Genomic DNA, 12,014 nt, shown 5'->3' with positions numbered 1-12,014 from the left:
CATTATAAATCATACAAAAGAAAGCAAATCAATATGCAAAAAACCTGTTTTAGTTAAAAAGCCATATTTTGTCTAAAAGCCTCACACATACCGCGACAAAGTAGTTATATTTTAATATATTTAAATGTATTATATTTTTCCAGAGATTCTATAAATTTGGGACAGCTAAAATTATTTCAATATTTTCAGAATACCCAAGATTCATGGTCTCCTGGCAACTAGCAATCACATGGCTGGAGAGGTTTTGGCCTACTGTTACAATGCCATTATATGTTTGGTTGATGATTTATTCAAGCCCAGTTGCAAACCTGCTGTTAGCTCCCTCATTGCTTTAATGCAGCCAGTCTACCATTCATAACTGTCAAGAACCAATTCATTGGGACTTGAGCTTATTAAGCACCCAAAGTGTGCACTGAACATATGCAGTTTTGTGCCTCGGAATGTGAATAAACACTATCCTTTCCATCCATTTAAATTGAGTCTCTTATGTTTTTAACACCATGCATTATTTTTATCTTGTTATCAGAATACTCAGCCATGAACTCCAAAGAATCCATTGTGCACAGCTTGGTGTTAGCAGGTGTCAGTAAAGCCTGGCAACCTCCTGTCTAACAGAGGGTGGCTTAATACACTGTACTTGCAAAAAGTTACTGTGGGCACAGAGTATGTGCTTTGTGGTTTCACACAGAAACAGGAAGGACAGGCTCATCTTATGGATACAGCACAGTACTTGGAGAAACAATAATGGACTTCTTTTCTTAAATACTGTGTATTTGAAAGGAGAAAGATGGCTCTGGCAATCAAATGAGTAATCACAGTGGATATTTACCCTATTGAGGACAATATATCAATTCTCTTGGTCAAACATGCCAACTGTATAAATAATATTAAGAGGAAATGGGTTTTGAAAATAAAATATTACTTAACAAGTTAATTTATATTTTAATCTAACTCTGTTAATTCAATTGTCTCAAAAAGGCATATTTGAATTGCAGGCTTTTATAGTTTTTCATGTTGAATAACATGGTAATATGATTTTTCTCCATTCTGTACACATAAGGAACATTCTAAAATGTGTAGCCATAATTACACAGCAACAGCGTGTATGATATTTAATGCTAGACTGGGAATAAAGTTGGTTCAAACCATTTGGTTTAAAACAATCATAAACAGCCATTTTAACATAATGATTCTAGTATAATATGCTCCGCTTAAATTTTAAGAATTGTAGTGGGGCAAAGGTAACATTCTGAGCACTAATTTAATTTAAATTAGGACTTCTGTAGAATTCGAGTTCTGACCAAATAATAATTAAATAAAGGTTGAAAGTTTTTTGTCTTTTTGTTTTGTTTTTGTTCTGACACAAAGGACTCAGTATTTCTTGAAAAGGAAATTATTATAAAAATGTCAGCAAGAATAATTGGAGGGTCAGGAGGTTTTTTCTTGAGTGTTTGCTGATGTTGTGCCCATCCCATCAAGAATTTCAAAAGAGGAATAAAATGGCACTCTATCTTCTGGACAGCTTGATGTTTGTCTTTGCTGTCAAGCAAAAGGGGATGCAATTCCATTCATATCAAGAAGATTAGAATAATGCAGAAAATATAACAAACCAGAGCAATTCATAACCAGTCAACACACTGAGGGGTCTAGACTACTTCAGTACATAGGGACTGACACACAGGGCCCCAATGAATCAAGGTTGCTCACTAATAACAAATGTACTTTCTTACTAGCTCTTCACATTTCATGAAGAATTTAACACAAATAGCTTCTTAAAATTACTCAAAATCATTACAGCATCACTTAACTACACTACACCTTAACCTGATGCTGTAAACAGAACAGGCCTCTGCTTACACTCAGGAGTGGCTGCAACAGGACTATTCTGCACTGCCCATGGGAGCCCTTACAGGAAAAACCCTTCCAGAACTACTGGCAGAGTCACGACAGAGAAGTATGAATGTATGTGTAAGTTTTTCAAAAGAACAATTGCCCTAGAAAATGAATCATCATTTCTTTCCTACAAGACTTTCAGTTCAAACTCAGGGCTTCCTTTAATATAAACACAGTGGACACAGTACTTCAGGCTGTTCCATTTGTTTTGTGGCAATGTAATGCAATTACATTTAACTAGCCATGAACTGGAAAACATATACAGTGTTTGGGCTTCACCTTTAAATAAAGGTTACTGCTGCTCCAAGTTAATCAAAATCTTCTGCAAACTAGAAAGAAAGCTTAAAGAAATTTCATCTCTATATCTATTTTCATGGTTACTTACATAAGTACCTATTCTTTGGAACGTCAAGGTGCTGGGCAACACTCCTGTGGTCTCTTTCAATCTATTACACCAAATGGAGTTCATTTTTCAGATGTGTGAAGCAATTCAGTACTGTCTTACTCTTCCTGAATATTTAATGATTACTCAGTGATGACATCAGATGAAACCTTTGGTAGAACCAATACTGATTACCTTTTTTTTGCTGTGATCCCATCTACAGGAGATAAAGGTTTCATGGAATAATGGCTGGGTGTTTGCATCCAACTTTTCACTCTATTAGTGTGAGGATAAACACACAGAAACACCTAAACCTAACTCACTCTGTACCAAACTGGCATTATATCTTATCTTCCCTCATCAGATACTCAGATCTACTCATTTATGCCATGTATACATCTGTCCCCAAATACAGGAATGCAATCAAATGAATTAAACAAAAAATAGTGGGTAGCAGTAGTAATTCCAAGTCTCCAAATTATTTAACCATTTCTTATTCAGAGACTTAATCTGGGAGAAGTAATGAACAGTTAAATTAATCAAGGAATGCTATCAGGGAAGGAAGGAAAAGAAGTTCAGTAGGCCAACCAGGGCAGCTTTGCGCTTTCAAGAATGGTCTAACATAAATAAGGAATAAGCTGTATATTTCTGTATAACCTGTTTCTTAAAAATTATTACCATTACACAGCCTCCTAAAATAGCTGTTCCCATCTCCCAATTAGCATCACAGAATGAAAGATTGCTTCTTCCCTGTTCTGTAATACAAACTTATTTTCCTACACACAGGAAGAAGATGATCTTGCCCTGCACTTAGTGAACATAGGGAACAATCCTATTCATAGCAATCATTTAGAACTTACATTATTCACCCCTCAGTCTTTTCGTAGCTAGGTAAATCCAGTAGTTTTAAGGGAGCTTATTGTTCTGTTTCAAAGTCTTTATCTTGACCAAAACTCAGGCAGAGTATTGAATCTCAGGTCTAACAATTCAAGGGGTAATTTTTTCCCAGATTTTAAATCTAAGGGTACTGATCATGCATTGTGTAATTAAACTCTGGGGTCTTTTTCCCCCAGTACTTAACAAGATCTTTAGAATTCTAAAGTTAATTTTCTGAATGCCTGCAAACTCTTCTCAACTGGTGTCAGCCAAAATTTTTTTATTGATATCTGCTGCTATATCATCAGAGAGTAGAACTGGATCCATGACACCTTGGGGAAGTTTGTTGTGTACATCCCCAAGCTGCAAAACAAAGTATTGCTATCTTTGAGTATTTTTAAACATTTACATAAATGCTGTACTTAGCTTCAACTGGGTCATGGCTTCTTGCACTACAATCTCTATGTTTTAAACATTAAAATGACATTTTAAAACATGAGGGTTTTTATTTCAATCACAGAGCAGCTCACAGTTCTTTTGTGAATGAACATTAAGTGAAATGAAAGGCAAGGGATATCTCATCTACCTTAAAAACTGATGAAAGATACAAATTAAGAGGAAAGTGAGAAAGTGAGGTCATCAACAAGCAGAATGCCAGGAAATATAATGGATTAAGCCAACTTTAAGATCTGCCCATAAGACTGATCATAAACACGGCCAGTTAAATTTCCCACAGAATTTCCAAAGGCAGAAGGACTACACAAGCCAGGTAACAGTAGTAGTTTTGCATTTATGTACAACCTGAACTCTCAACTCCCATATAATATGCTTGTTGACTGGAGAAAAAAAAAAATTAGTTCTTCCCTTACTCTCCCATACTTGAAAGACTAACAACACAATTAGTGTGAACAAGGTTTGATTACTTAACACTGCTAATCACACCTCAGAGCCTTAGGTTTCCACAGAGGCTGAAATACAAACAAGGACTAAATCTCCTTCCTTTGTAGGATACTCTTCACAGAAGCCACCATCCTTCCCTTGTAGATCTCAGACCACATAGCCCTTGCCTTTGGCTCTGCCTATTTGGTTTTTTTTTCTCATGCATTCTCACTTTTCATCTATTCACAAGAAGGTGAGTTTATATTTACCAGCTCAAGGCCCGCAAAAGCAGCATGACAGATTGCAAGTAGTGTTTCCACATCCTTCCCCATGAAAAAGTCCTTTAAAAAAACTTGCAATCCATAAAATATCTACCCCATTCTTTACAAGTCTATTTCCTTATTCCTTAAAAAATAGTATCCTGCCCTGAAGTTAGGTATGAGAGAACATCAGGTAAGCAAAGCATAGTTAATATCAACTTTAAATATGAAGAGACTAGCACACTTGTGCTTTATTAAAAAGGATAAATACATCTGGTCACATGTGATGGTGGGGAGGGAAGATTCCTCACTCAGGCAAATTCAAAGACAAATTTTTCCAACTTCTACACAAGAATCCCAAAGAGACTAAACTATTCATCAGTGATGGAGGAATATTTTGTCTATTGCCTGTATGTATCAAGGTGGTTATTTTCAATAGTGTAATGAACAATGAAACTAGAACCAGTGCACACATTCAGATGAAATGGATCAGTTGGTTTCTCTGTTCCCTTGCAAAAAGGGATATTCTGCACCTCTGTTCAGGGCTTAAGTCTCATCAAGATAATGGATAAATGCTGAAGAGCACTTGTACAGGTCTCTCTCACTGCCCTGTGCATTCAGCCTCCATGCTCAGAATCTCTGCCAGCTTAGATGAAACCTGCAATATTTTTGTAACTATTGTGTTTTGACAGTGTCAGAGTTAAGTGATGTAATATGTAGGAAGCAGAGAGCCTCATAAATTGTATTAAAAGTTAAAGTTTCGGTGCAATGGCCAAAGGTGCATGAGGTAATGTATCCACAGTTCTCAATCACAGTCTCCTTTATTATGGCCTATTTCCATCAGTCTAATCTGAAATGAATGCATTAGGTTTTGTGTTCTTTGCACAGTTGCTGCCAGCATCACTCTGCCCTTCCTCCTGATTTCCTTGGTAGTTTAGGAGCCTAAGGGAGGGGTGGATTAAATTGGAAAATATAAATAACAAATCAAAAATTAAAATTGATTGGATAAACAATTTCCCTGTTTCTTAATAAGTGATTGATTTTTTAATCAATATTCATTATTTCTCAGAACATACCAAACTGTTTATTGAATAAATGAATGGTTGGAACTACAATGACATGAAATCAAATAGGTGAACCAATTTCTTTAATAACATGGGCTGAACAGGCCACCTTATCTTACCTGGTTGAAACTAAAAGCCAGAAATTCAACACCATTGACTAGGTGATCCAAAAAAAGGATGCAATTTGTTTTCATGTTTGATACACACAGGTGTAGAGCCACATGCTGATTTGTGCGATATTTCTAAATTGCAGTTGAAAGTTACTTTCTTTTTGATACAATTTTAATGTTCTTTCTCACTATTCTTCATTAGTCAGCAGACTGCAAAGCTTCTGAAATAAAATTCAGATCTGAAAAATGAGATCTGTAAAACTGTTCACTGTAAAGGTTTCAGGCATGGCAAATGAATTTCTCTAATAAGTTTTTATTCACTTGTATCAGATTCAGTGGTACACATATAAACTATACGCTACATCCTAATATATACTTCAGACTATTTCAATTTTTTTTGGCATAATGTAAAAAATAATCTTTTGAGGCACAGATATTCTGATGTTCCTTTTTTCAGTTGAAGAAAAAGCACTAGAGTATTAGATCACCACAAAATGTTTGCACAGTTGTTTAAAACAGAAGCAAGGATATTAATTTGGTTCTACATAAAAAAGATCATATCATTTACATGATCTTCAACTAAAAAAATTTCTTCCAGGATGTGGAAATATTTAACTTCAATTTGTACTCAGAATATACATGATTCTTCTTATGAAAAATTATAAACTGTACTAATCAATTGCTAAATAATTTTAGGATGCTCGCTTTAACATCTATTTTAACTTGTCACAATTAATTTAACATATGACCAAACTGCAATAGAATTTCATTGCTCCAAAGACATAAAAGTAACCTGAGCAATGAAAGGATTTGGAAAGATTGCAGTTTCAGTTTGTACACTAATTCCATGTGTTCGTTGTTGTCAAAATTAATTATACAGAAACCAAGTATCAATCTATTGTGCTATCATGTACAATAACACTAACGTAAGAAGAAGTTTCATTAAACTCACTTTTGTAGATCACAGATTTCTGCAAATGGTAAAGGCCTATGGTAAAACCAGAAATCTAACCTAAAATCTGAAACTTCAAATATAATTTCCCTTTCAAAGTCAATCTATCTTACAGCACTGCTTCCCAATAATAAAGAGGTAAGTTCCACTGTTAACTCTAAAAATTGGCAATTTTTAAGTACTAACTATTGAAATGAAGCTGTTTCCTCTCATAATATATAAATATTCTGCAGAAATTCAATTCCAGTCACCAACGTGTATAACACACATATCAGGAGCATTCAGGATTATCTGACAACATGAGTCATCATCATTGACCAAAACACTTTCCCTTTCTTCTAAGCATAAAATCCCAGACACTAATGCTCTGGATTTATTCACAGAGCTTTCAGCTCCCTTAGTCTGGCATTTTGCACCATCCACTTTAATATACATCTACATAAGCTAGTTAGAGTCCTGTTTCCCTTTGGAAATTTTAGAATGTGCTGTTTTTCCAGTATGGGCTTGCTTCAAATGGCTGTGACGGTCCCCTCGGTTGAGGTAATAGCTTGCCAAAGCCAGCAGCAGAGGAAGTAGAGGCAGTTGGTGTCCCAGGCACTGGCCAGGAGATGGTGGCAGAGAGCAGCTCTCCCTCAGCCCCTGCAGCGCTCACTGGAATCCTCAGAGACCCCGAGGTACTTTGGACACACCGTTACTGCCGCACAGCAGTCTCCTGACTTGTGCCATCAACTTACTTTATATATTTTAGGATAACACAACAAGCTCAAAATATTGGTTAACATCCAGTTTGTTCAGTCAGATCTGGGCACTTGCATGAACACACAACAATACAAGCTGGATGCACTCAGCTCTCCCTCTTCTGCTGAAGAACCAAGTTTCCTGACATCAGTTTTGGTAGTGATAAAAATCAAACATTTTCTGGAGCCATTATTGCCTAAAATGTTAATGCAGTTTACTTTTTTCAACTGTGATCGATAGCTGGAGGAAAAGTGCCCATAAATTACTAAAGGCAAATACGATTCTATTAGCACTCAGGAGCTTTTGCAACATTTGCCAGTCTGTTTTACTGGAAAAAAAAATTAATTTGTTGAAAGCCTAGTTTTTTACCTGTCTTTGTCTTTCTCTGGAGAAGAGGGATATTTTTATCAGGAGTCATTTAGGAGATGTAATTCTAATGTACTATAGCTATAGGTTTCAATTAATGTTCTACCTCTCTGTCAGCTTTACATTCCATGTTTTATGAAATCATTAACTATTGTCATGTTTCTATTATGATACTATTAGGAAATAAAGAGATGTATGTAAATGGAGATGTAAAATAAATGTATGACAGTTACTAGGAGCAACATCTGTGCACTATCATACATGTTTACACTAATTTTCTAAACATTCTTCCATTCATTACAGAGCATTGTTACTTGCTCTGGCACAACCCTTATTTCCATGCATTTAGGGATTCAAGCAAAGAGAGGGTAAATGAGAGCCTAATCAATACCACTTTTCATTTTGCTTCTAATGTGCTGCCTTTCTCTTTCTTTTCTTCATGAACAAATCCAAAAAAGATCCTGACGTTACAGTCATAAAATGTAATTCTTCTGCAGAAACACAGACAATAATGCTCTCTGTATTCAGGCATATTGCATATTCTAATGGCATTTGGCTAAATTGAGTATGGATTTAACATCAAAGGCTTCATGAATTTTTCAAATGAGATATTAAAGTCAATATTTCAAGTGAAAGATATTTCAATTTAGTTGCATACACAACAATAAAAAACTTCTACAAGGCAGAGGTACTAGTGGCTATGGCAGTATTAGTTCATTCAGGAAATTATTAGTTTATAAGAAAATCAAACAGAAGGTTGTGATACAGCAATGACACTGAATAAATTAGACTAACAGATACACACTAACGTACTTTATCTCTTGAAGTCTGAAGCAGAACTTGCTACTGGCATGTTCAGTTCTTCAAGCAGGGCTTCATTTGGGGATACTTTATTTATTTATTTATTTTGTAAATTCAAATGGTTCCACCTAAATTTGCATTCAGAACCTCAGAAATCTACTTACATTCATCACTGAAATGGTTAGGCCTACTGTATGCAAGAAACATCCCGGTCCTCTTTATTTTTTAATTTAAGTGCATTTTGCTCCATATTGTCAACACTTATGCAACGCTGCTTTTGATTTCCCACTGAGTTACAAAACATTCAGACTACTCAGTGCTCACAAATGGTCCACTGAGCTCCGACTACTTCTATGCCCTGGCAAGATAAAGACTTGCAAACAAAATAACACAGGGTCTGGTTGTTCTTTGCCTTCCTATTTTGGGCACGTGGAATGCAGCAAAATGCCCATTAAACCAGGAGGATGTTGGATTATGATACCATGACATATCCCTGAGGAACACATTTGTGTCACCTCTGACTCCTGGGAGAGCTGGATGCCCCACATACACGTGCTCCTAGTGCATACTTAGGCAGCTGCACCACAGGGGCATTCTGCTGCTCTAAGGCCAAATACACCATTTGTTCACATACAAATAACAGAAGATACCAGAAACTACAAATATATAGTGCAATGAATACTGATTTTACTAGTAATTCTTATATTACTAAAAACTAATTATAATTGGGTACAAGGGGAAAGTTACACCAATTTAAAACCTTGACTATCAGGTCATTTGGGCCAACAAATTATTACAAAGAATTCTGATCCTAAAAGCACTTCCCTGAAATTAGCAGGTTGTTTGTCTCTACAATATTCAGCCAAAGTATTTGCACTTACTGTGAGACTGCTCCAAGGGCCCACAGAGGGAACAAAGCTGGTGCTAACTAAAGGTTAAACTGCTAGGCCTGTTTCTACATGGCTGCAGGAGTGACAGCAGATGCTGATCTGTAACTCAGGACTAAACAAAGCTAACAGCCTTGTGAGGAACTCTTGGAGAGACTGGGGCAGGCCATCCTTCCCCCATTTAAATACTACCTAACTTGTAGCACTGCTCTTGGGGTCCTAGACAGCTCTTTGCTCACCCCTGGGGCTTTTCTGAAGCGCAGTGTTCAAAGCACAGTAATATTTCCATAAAATGAGAAGTGTCACCATCTCAAAGGCAATCAATCAGGGACAAATATCATCTTCAGAAACAGTACTCTCATAAAAAGTATTTCTCGTGGTAACAAAGGTAAGGCAGAAGCCTTGTATAGATAATAAGACCCAATAACTACTAGAATTGTATTTTCAAAATTGCCTCTGGGGCTGGGGAATATGGTTTCCTTTTCCTCTCTTTTGATTTCTGGACATCTGAGATTGTTCTGAAAACTGCAATTCATGCTTAGTGAGGCGGTAGTACATCCAAAAACTTCCAGTTTAAATTATTGAAATTTTGATTTTTTCATTACATAAAATGACACAGTTATGAGGAAAGATTCCCCCATTATGTCCACTCTGTCTGAAAATAATGCTTAAGGAATGATCCTCTGAATTGAATAATTTCCCATTTTCCTTGTTGATTTTAGGGATGCACATAAAGATAAGAGTACATCTCTTGCAAGATCTGTGTCAAAATGAAAGTTCAAATCCTTCTTTAGAGCACTGCTAAATAAGCAAAGAATATTTGCAGTTCAGATCAGAAGAAGAGACCAAACTGTAGGATTTGGTCTTGACAACCAAATGCTATGCCAAAATCAAAATCATTCACATATCATGCTGTACATACCTTCTGTGTTTAATGTAAGGTTTTATTGAAAACATATGAGTAGATTAACTATACAAATAAACTGAAGAAATTGTGCTACCTAAAATATGCTTTTGACTCTTTATTAACTGGTGATAATCTGCACTGATTTGCATTGCAATTCCATTGCAGATGTTGCTGACATTAAGACTTATGACAAGGAAACTACAGAAAAAGCTGATTTAAACAGGTATTTCACATTAACTCAACAACATATGCAGTGCATAACATCTTCCAGGGTTTTAAGTAGTCTACCTAATTCTTTGCAATTTCATTGTTGTTAAAAATAAGAAGTAATGAAAGTCCAGTTGACAGTCACTTGGTTTTCTCTAATTTCTAAATTTTTCTGATTTGCTCTTGAACTTCCCTTCTTGATGGAGTCTAAAGAAGGAACTGTAATTATGTAGTTCAACTGAAACTCATGGCATGGGAAGGGACAGTTACATTTCTTTGGATCTACCATTATTACAGCAGGAGCAATCACAGCTGCTTTCAGACTTGTTAATACATTCTGTAGGGGGTGAAAGCCTTGGAAAGGGGGGATACTTGTGTGAATTTCTTTCCCCTCCACACAGCAAATGGAGCTGGCAGTCCACCAAAGCTCTCACTTTAACACTCCTGCACTGTCTGGCAGAAGAAAGTGTGGCACTTGATTAAGGGGAAAAATAGTGCTTTTGGAGCACTGCATAGGATCATCTTGAACACAGAAGAAGAACCATGAAGGACTGAAAGGTGGGGAATGTGTGTTTGACTAGGTGAAGAAATGATCCCACTGTAAGGCTTTTTTCTTTCTGTTTGTCATAGGCCAGGTCTACAGAATTAGCTCTTCATCTAGGTTGAAGTAAGATACACCAGGACTCTCCACAGATTCTTTAGTCTATATCTGGGAAATGCATTTATTATGAAGTGTTAGATGGTTCATAGTGCCTATGATAGTCCTCCAAGCTAGGTTGGATTTTATATGTTTTTACAGAGTGACAAAGCAGGAAATACCTTAAAAAACAGAGTATTAGTCAGTAGAAATCAAAATAAGAAGCTTCATGTGGGTCATCTGAAAAGCCTAAAAAGCAATCAAAAATCAAACTGTTACCAGGCACACAAGAATAGGAACAACCTCAGTGCAAAGTATAATAAACAAACTCCTCTGGTAATGTGAACTACACAGATGCTTGCTCCATCAACTCAGTTCATATTTTGAAAGCCACACAAGATGAATGAAGGTAACAGGACTTACCCAACTTCAGTAGTTCAGCAATGAGCTCTGTGTGTTTGTCCACCCACCTCCCTGGAAAAAAGAAGTGTTACATGTCAGGAATGAGTCCAGTAATTATCTTCTAACACAGGAGCAATGCCAGCAACATTCTGGTAATGGCAGCATTAATGCTAAAAGTTTACATTTTCAAAAGTGAAAACATTCACAGACACAATCTGGATATTTTAACTGTCACAGGCCTTAGCAATCTAATATTGCTGAGCCTTGTGGCCAAGGCATTAAGACACTGGTATCTATCTGCCACAGAGAAGAACAGATCTTCTCAGTACTTCCCTAATAAATTCAATAATTAATCCAGCAAAATTCAAAAAATAAAAACAAACGCCATGTCACTATTAAAAAATAAGAAACAAAGAAAAATTTACTTATTTTGCTAAAAATAGATAATGAAAATATTTTCTACTCTATAGTAAGATCAGAAAACAACATAAAGTTGTAAAGTTCTACAGTAATTCAAATTCACTGAAGTCATTATAAATCTCAAAATACAGAAAATAACTTAATTCATTTACTTGGTCAATCATTTAAGTTACCTGTCAAAACAAAGCAAATTAAAACAAAAAAAAAAGGGCAACAAGTTTATGCCCACATAA

At 36.0% G+C, this 12,014-nt stretch overlaps 1 long non-coding RNA gene across 1 annotated transcript in view; it reads right to left on the bottom strand.

Moving 5' to 3' along the window:
• LOC118689582 (uncharacterized) overlaps nucleotides 1-12,014 on the bottom strand; it is a 489,442-nt gene that overhangs the window by 330,276 nt on the left and 147,152 nt on the right. The window contains exon 5 of the long non-coding RNA XR_008508531.1: nucleotides 11,383-11,433. This is a non-coding gene — a long non-coding RNA (uncharacterized LOC118689582). The remainder of the gene's footprint in view (nucleotides 1-11,382; nucleotides 11,434-12,014) is intronic.

Source organism: Molothrus ater, chromosome 9 (assembly GCF_012460135.2).
Source record: "Molothrus ater isolate BHLD 08-10-18 breed brown headed cowbird chromosome 9, BPBGC_Mater_1.1, whole genome shotgun sequence".
NCBI lineage: Eukaryota > Metazoa > Chordata > Aves > Passeriformes > Icteridae > Molothrus > Molothrus ater.
This window is presented reverse-complemented; position numbering and strand designations above follow the sequence as displayed.